This window comes from Eurosta solidaginis, chromosome 1, assembly GCF_040869045.1.
Source record: "Eurosta solidaginis isolate ZX-2024a chromosome 1, ASM4086904v1, whole genome shotgun sequence".
Classification (NCBI taxonomy): Eukaryota; Metazoa; Arthropoda; class Insecta; order Diptera; family Tephritidae; genus Eurosta; species Eurosta solidaginis.
The window spans coordinates 313,571,943-313,580,831 of record NC_090319.1 but is presented as its reverse complement, the minus strand read 5'-3'; positions in this window follow the sequence as shown (position 1 = coordinate 313,580,831).

Sequence of the window (8,889 nt, the reverse complement as noted above, 5' to 3'; positions counted from 1 at the left end):
ACTTGTGGGTAGGGTCGCTTCTTCTGTTACCGCTGAGCATCGAAATATCCAACATCCAATTCAAACCGACGAAAGCATCCGTGCTGTAGATTGGAAAGGCGGTGCTCCACTATTTATACATTAATATATTCTTATGTGTATCTTATCTGTATAAATATTTTTACGCCCATCTAATTTGTTATGATAACTTTTTTCCGTCGTTGGAAACCTTATCTAAAAGCCGGAAAACTAATTAAGGTTATACAAAACATTCCAGTCTCTTTATTCAATTGCAAAAGGGCACCAGAAAATGTGCTCTCCATCGGTTCTACGCTAAGCTATGACATTGGTAAATCTGACGGAAGGGAAACAGAAAGTTGGATATTTGGATAAATTGATATCCGTGGACAGTTTAAGGCAGATCTTTTCATGAAACAAACGAAGAGGGTGAAGCTATAAACAGATGAAAGCTTTGATTGCATAAATAAATTGAATTGGTGACAGAATAAAATATTACATCATCTGCATGCCAAATACATTTACGGACCTAAATATATTCAAGGTTGTAACTATAATTTCAAAGGTGTTGATAAAATCCAGCAGCTAAATTTATTTATTGATTTCCTTTATTAGATTTTGTTATCATTTCTGGATACATGAGGGTAATATATGCAATTTTTTTCATTGTATCTTACTTCTTTTTGTTATCTTGAAGGCAGTGTGCTGCCCCAACGTCCGAGAAAAAAAAAAGATAAAATGTTACTTTAAGTATAATTTATATAACCAGTTGTTAAGAATATATTGTGGTGAATATTTGTAGCTTATGCTGGACAACAACAGCAAGGTAAGCAGGTGAAATAGAAAACATATATATTGAAGGCAACAGAGAATATGTATGGCACACTCAGACATATACGCGCACACAGAAATAAGCAATAAATAAGCAACTATTCGAGAAGGTTGTTAGTTAGAAGTCTAGAGCCTGGGCGAGGTAGGAGAACGAGACAACTGAGTGTATTAAAGCAGCGCAAGCTAAGAAATAGTCAATTAGTTTGATTTAAATGCGCTATAAGCCAAGTACGCGAACATATTCAATTATGAAGATATACTGACATAGTAGTTGCTGTAAAGAGCATTTTATATACAGAATATTTACTTTTTTTTTATTCGATAGTTCAGTTATTCGAACGATAACATGAGGCGCAAAATTATGGAATTTCCCAAGATTTGCTGCAATATGTAAACATTTTGAGGCTAAATGGCTGTCTAGAAAGACCCAACTTCTTTATGTTCTTATACAGTGAATATTTATACAATTTCAGAGAAATTTATGTATTTCAGATTTGGTGTGCTAAAGACAAGGTTCGGCACTTTTTATTTTAAATCGGAATTTAAATATTTTTAGTGAAACAACGCAAAAGAAAAAAAGAAAAATGTGCGGCTTGGCTCACGGATATATATTTAGAAAATTTATTAGTTTTACTTTCTTTGAAAACAAAATAGTTTTATTCAGTTGTTTGCCAAATAGCTCTTATATAAAATAACCCAAAATAGTTTTAGTATTAAAACCTACATTTTGGTATATAAAAAATTTACTTAGACCTTTAATGCTCATTTTCCTTTTTTTCATATACTAAAATATAATCTATTTATATTTGTTTTTTATTGCCTATTGGCTTTCGTTCACGCAATTTTTTATTATGAATATTATTGTCATATTTTACCGAAAGATGCCAGCAATGTACACTGTTGTGTATGTTGTATGCAGAACACGTGCGTATGTAAACAACGAAAGCTGATGCCAAAAAAAAAAAAAAAACAACAACAACAACAAAATACAAGCAAATCTATGCGCAATATGTTTTTTAAATGTAGCAATGACCAATAAAAATGTAGAATTGTGTTGAGTATTTGACAACAAGTGAAGCGATACTATCATATAGCGACAATAATACAATAAAACGTTAATACTGAAAATAACAAAAAGGACGATATTGAAACGATATTTGCCTTGTCCGGCTTCTTTTTACATAAATATTTGTAATAATAATACGAACTGCAGTAATATGTTTTCGTCTTCATGCTTAGACAGTTTTATTTCTTTACGTTTTTTTTTTTGTTCAAAAAGAAGAAAAAAATCATATCCTTTTAGGAGGTGTTTGTGAGCGTATACTTCTTATGGCTTTGTTTCTTACGCGTTTTATTTGGTTGTTGGGGTTTGAGAAATCAATTCAATTTTTTTTTTTGTTTTTTTGTTTTTTGTCATTTATTTACTTTCGCTTGTTGTTATTGTGCTCACTGATTTCAAAGCCCACTTTTTTTCATGGCCTAGTATGTCCCAGTAAAACTTTTATTTATACACTTGATTAGAAACATACTATTATCACCAAAAAACTGTAAAACACCATTTAGAATTTGTCATTTTTAGTTATAATATGTAATTTTACTAAAGTTATATATATTAAAAAATAAATAAAATAAATATTTAAATAATGACCTTAGAAAAATCGCGATTATTTTGCTCAACTTCTTGGGCCTGGGGGCACCTCAAAACGCCATCCTACGAAAATAATATTTGGTGGTTTTGGCTAACTCTTATAAAGACAACTTTTCATTGCTAGGCCATTACAAAAGAAAAAAAAAAATCCATAGGGTATAACTCCACCCTAATATACATGTTGAATTAGATCAAATGGTGAAAATAAAGCCAGCATTCCCTATCTTTTCTTATCAGCTTGACATACATACACATTTATGCGTTTTAATGTTGTTAACAGATAACATTGCATATATATCTTGAAAAATACTCTTTCGCTAAACATATTCAACGTTTCGTTCAAGTTAAAAAAAAAAATTCAATTTTTTGGTATGTTTTTATGCATATCTGTACATCTATGCAAGTGTTTGTGTACTAAGGATATTCAATCTATCTATATATATAAAGAAGGAGTTCCATATCTTTGTATGCAGCTTATGGACTCCGAAACCACTCCGCCGCATTTATTTAAATTTGCAGGATAGCTTCACAGCAATGCGGAGAGTGTTTCTTTCTCAAAAAAGGACCACGGTCCGAGCTATTAAAACAAATTCTATTCACGGTTCGATTTTCCTAAAATTTAGTATATATGCAGCCTCTTTTATCATAAGTCACTGATAACTGATGTTCCGATTCAGACACTACCAGAAGAAACAAGTAAGGAAGGCTAAGTTCGGGTGCAACCGAACATAACATACTCAGCTGAGAGCTTTGGAGACAAAATAAGGGAAAATCACCATTTAGGAAAATGAACCTAGGGTAACCCTGGAATGTATTTGTATGACATGGGTATCAAATGGAAGATACTATAGAGTATTTTAAGAGGCAGTGGGCCATAGTTCTATAGGTTGAAGCCATTTCGGGATATCGCCATACAGGTGGACCAGTGGTGACTCTAGAATGTGGTTGTACGATATGAGAATCAAATGAAAGGCGCTAATGAGTATTTTAAAAGGTAGTGGGCCTTAGTTCTATAGGTATATGCCTTTTCGAGATATCGCCATAAAGGTGACCCAGGGTGACTCTAGAATTTGTTTGTACGATATGGGTATCAAATGAAAGGTGTTAATGGGTTTTTTAAAAGGGAGTGGACCTTAGTTCTATAGGTGGCCGCCTTTTCGAGATATCGCCAAAAAGGTGGACCAGGGGTGACTCTAGAATTTGTTTGTACGATATGGGTATCAAATGAAAGATGTTAATGAGTTTTTTAAAAGGGAGTGGGCCTTAGTTCTATAGGTGGACGCCTTTTCGATATATTGCCATAAAGGTGGACCAGGGGTGACTCTAGAATTTGTTTGTACGATATGGGTATCAAATGAAAGGTGCTAATGAGTTTTTTAAAAGGAAGTGGACCTTAGTTCTATAGGTGGACGCCTTTTCGAGATATCGCCATAAAGGTGGACCAGGGGTGACTCTAGAATGTGTTTGTACGATATAGGTATCAAATGAGAGGTGTTAGTGAGTATTTTAAAAGGGAGTGGGCCTTAGTTCTATAGGTGGACGCCTTTTCACGATATCGCCATAAAGGTGGCACATTTTTTTTATTTTTCGTATTAAAATTATTCTAGACAAATTAAATGAAAAATGGCGGAGCCACGCCCATTTTGAAATTTTCTTTTGTTTTTGTGTTTTTGTTGTACCATATCATTACTAGAGTTGAATGTTGACATAATTTACTTATATGCTGTAAAAATATTAAATTTTTGTTATAATTTGATTTAACATTTTTTTTTTAAGTGGGCGTGTTCGTCATCTGATTTTGCTAATTTTTATTTAGCGCACATACATATATACATTGGAGTAACGCTCTTGCCAAACTTCATCATGATATTTTCAACGACTGCCAAATTACAACTTGCAAAACTTTCAAATTACCTTCTTTAAAAAGTGGGCGGTGCCACGCCCGTTGTCCAAAATTTTACTAATTTTCTATTCTACGTCATAAGGTCAACCCACCTACCAAGTTTCATCGCTTTATCCACCTTTGGTAATGAATTATCCCACTTTTTGTGTTTTAGAAATTTTCGATATCGAAAAAGTGGGCGTGGTTATAGTCCGATTTCGTTCATTTTAAATACCGATCTGAGATGAGTGCCCAGGAATCTACGTACCAAATTTCATCAGGAGACCTCAAAATTTACTCAAGTTGAAGTGTTTACGGACGGACGGACAGACGGGCGGACGGACATGGCTAAATAAATACATTTTTCGCCCAGATCATTTTGATAAATAGAAGTCTATATCAATCTCGATTAGTTTATGCCGTTACGGATTACCGTTATGCGGACAAAGTTAATATACTCTGTGAGCTCTGCTGAGTATAATAATTTAAAAATAATAACATCCATCTTATGCTACTTTTAATGTAAAACAAGTAAAGGTGTGTAAGTTCGGGTGTAACCGAACATTATATACTCAGTGTGATCTTCAATTGTACATTTAATTTCAGTTAAATTACTTTTCTACATAACACGTGGCACCGCCCGTTTAAAAATATATATCCCCATTTCCTCTTACAATAAAATTTGATACGTGAAGTATCATTGATTCAAAACAATTTTTTGCTAAGATATAGCTTATTTTATTCGTCCACGACCCTTTTAAAAATCTTTTATATAAAAGTGCGCGTGGTCCTTAACCGATTTCTTAAATTTATCTTCAAAGCATTCCTTTCAGTAAAGGCAACCCCTCTGCTTTTGTTACGATCGGTTTAACGATTTTTGATTTATGATTAATAATATTTGTAAAATTGATTTTGTTACATGTGGGCGATGCTACGCCCATTTTAAAAAATGTTTTTAAATTTTTATCGAGAGTCTCAATGTCAGTCCACATGTCAAATTTCAACATTCTCGGTTTATTATTTACTAAATAATCAGGTTTTTTGTGTTTTCCAAATGTTATATATATAAAAAGTGGGCGTGGTTATCATCCGATAACGCTCATTTTCAAAACCAATCTATTCTGGGTCCAGGTAAGCTCGTGTACCAAAGTTGGTGAAAATATATCACTATTTACTCAAGTTATCGTGTTAACGGACAGACGGAAATGGCCCAATCAAATTTTTTTTCGATACTGATAATTTTGATATATGAAAATCTATATCTATCTCGATTCCTTTATACCTGTACTACCAACCGTTATCCAAACAAAATTAATGTATTCTGTGTGGAAAGCACGCTGAGTATAAAAATAAATATTAATTTATTAAATTTTTTAAATTTATATTGAATGTCTGGCGGCTCCGCTCATACCTGTTCCAATTTTTCAAGAATAACAAAAAACGGCAGGAACAGATTCAAAAAATTCTTCAGGAAGCAAATTTTTTCATAGTGAATATATTTTAAGGAGGAACGAGAAGCGTACGAGTCGTATGAGGTTCTTCATTTACTTTGTTCTAGAATGCGGCATCAACCTTCTTTGTTTAAAGCTTACGAGAAACTGAATCATGATGTAATAATAAAGGTGATGTCAACAACATAGCCTCACTTTTTTGGCAGCTCTAAATTCCAGTATTTACGTGCATTTCAAAAGTAATAAATATGGATTTCTTAATTTTTCGTACAAATTCTTCAAATAAATTAGTTTTCTGCAAAATTTTGTCTATATTCTGTTTGGGAATACAAAGTTACGTTACTCTTTTTGGCTGAACGGCTTATATAGTTATAATATTTCTAAACGTATAGTAAAATCTACTACTATCGTAGTAGAAATCAAATGCAGTTCTGTATGATAGACAACCCTCTAAATTACGCATGCCGAACTCGTCAGAATAAGGGCAAACGTCAACGGGATGAGAACACCTGAATATTAATTTCATCATGAAACTGAATAAATTGTTTCCCTTCTAATCTTGTTTTTGACAATCGAGTTGTAATTTTTTTAAAATTCGATAGTTTGTCTTCACACTCCTCCTATGACAAACCAATTGATTAGCGAAATAAATTACGGGCGGTTGATTTGCGACTAACACTATCACTCATCTTGTCGCTACATCATTGAATTTACGTTGGTATATAGCTATTAAAAAACTTAATTCTTAAAAATCTGAGAAATTGATGGACACATTTTTATTAATAAACTGTCTTTGTAGAGCCAAATGTTAGATATTTTTTAAAGTTGTAGCGCAATACATTATGTATTGTCCAAGATGCCGTTGTTCACTGTGATGTTGAGTCCAATGTTAATAATTTATCGTCAAGTGGTGGCAAACTCCTATAAAAACGAAAACGGCGACCTTGTAACCGATGTCCAGAGAGTATTTAGATTATGAAGGGAATACTTCTCTGCTATCCTGAATGGAGACAGCGATGTACCGAACAAGAATGATGAACCCGATCCCGTAATCGATGATGATGTAATTAATGTCCGCCTACACCTGAAAGTTGGTAAGGCGCATGCATCTGCTTACAATTACTCGAAAAATATTGGAAAGTATATCGGACCACTACGCGTTGTTGATGGCGAATACCGAAGAAGATTTAGTGATGGGCTGTGTGAGCTTTACGTAGACATCAACGTAGTGCAGCAAATTAAAACATAGCGCCTACGCTGGATAGGCCATTTTATGTGAATGAAAGATGACGTTCCAGCTAAGAAAGTATTTTTTATCGGAGCCCGCGTATGGAAGCAGAGGAAAAAGGCAGCTCCCACTCTGCTGGAAGGACCAGGTGGTAAACGATTTAAACGCCTTGTTAAGCGGCCATAGCCGTTTAGTTTCAGTCAATTAAGTAAGTCTGTTATTTTTCATATTAAACATTTTCGTGCTTCAAGACTATGATATGAAGAATGATGATTAGAAGCAAACTTGATTGATATCTTTTCTTATTCTCATCCCTGCTGAAGAGAGTAATATAATACAATATCACGCTCTGGAGTGCATGAGCAATTTACTCCATATTTCCACATCCTTATTCCTTTACCATGTAATAAAAATTGAAAACGAATATTGTATCATTTTGCGTATCATCTACATTCAATGTAACAAACCGAAAAAGGATAAGCACCGGTAAATTGTATTATTGTTATTATTGCTATTTTTGCAGTTTTTGTGGTAACAAGCTATGTATTTTGTATAATAAATTACTATTTGTACAATGCAATTGCTTGCAATTATTGCTGGTTATTTATTTTTTTTATTGCTAATAATTGCACATAATAAACGCCCCCAATAGCACCATCATGGGCACAATTACTTTGCTTGAGTATCCCCAGGTTATGTTTATGATTGTTATGATATCGTCACAACAACAAGCAGCATTCAAAAAGGGTGGTATATGTGCGGTCACGTACACAATACTAAGCAGTGTGTGAGACGAGATGTACATTAGGGGTTGGCGGAAAATGCTTGTAAACCGGAATTAAATGCTCGTAACAACTTTCAAGATTTGAAAGATTCATAAAATATAAATTGGGTATAGACCCAGGAGGAAAGGGCCTTGACGAGTCTGATATTAACTTAGATGCAGCACGTATCAGGGATCTCGAGCCAACGTCCACTATAAGAGCCAAAATGAATCTAATGTACCTTAAATATCAAATACTTACGCCAGTATATCGTAAATATACTCTTATACAAATATAACACAGAATATAAGCAACAAATGTTAATAAGTTTCAAGAAATATATTTCGCTGGCAACCTGAAGGGTTGCGTTACACAACCCCTTGAATCTGGTATTTTAGTCGCCTCTTACGACAGGCATATCTACCGCGGGTATATTCTGATCCCCTAACCCGCTGGGGTACCCAGGTACCCCTAGAATGCGTTTATAAAATATGGATATCAAATGTAAGATGTTGAGTGCTATAGTACAGGATAATTTTCATACAACTGGGAGGCTACATTATTGGTATAAAATTGAAGCTGTTGATGTGTGCTATAATACAGAGTAAGTTTTACACCGCTGAGTAACTAGGGTCTCGAGATATAGGCCAAAATATGGACTCGGATACGCCTAGAATGTGTGTGTATTATGGATATCAAATGAAAGCTGTTGCTGAGAGCCCTAAAGTTCATTGTGATATTCGATTTAGTCGCATCAACCTGGCAAAACAGATAAATATGCATGCGAAGCCGAAATAAAGACAAGAATTAATAATACCCATATACCCACATACCTATTTACATACGTCCTATTCGATTTGGCTGAAATTTCCTATATAAATTTGCCTATATTAGTATTTACGGACTGGGGTTTACGGACTGGAGCGAGGATTAGGACTAGGATTACGGACTGGGAGTGAGACTGAGACTTGGAGTGGGACTGGGACTGATACTCGGAATGGGACTGGAACAAAATACATACCACCCTCTGGGACTGGCAATAAGGGATGAAGAAGAAGGAGAAAAACTTGAGAAAAAAAGAAGAGAGA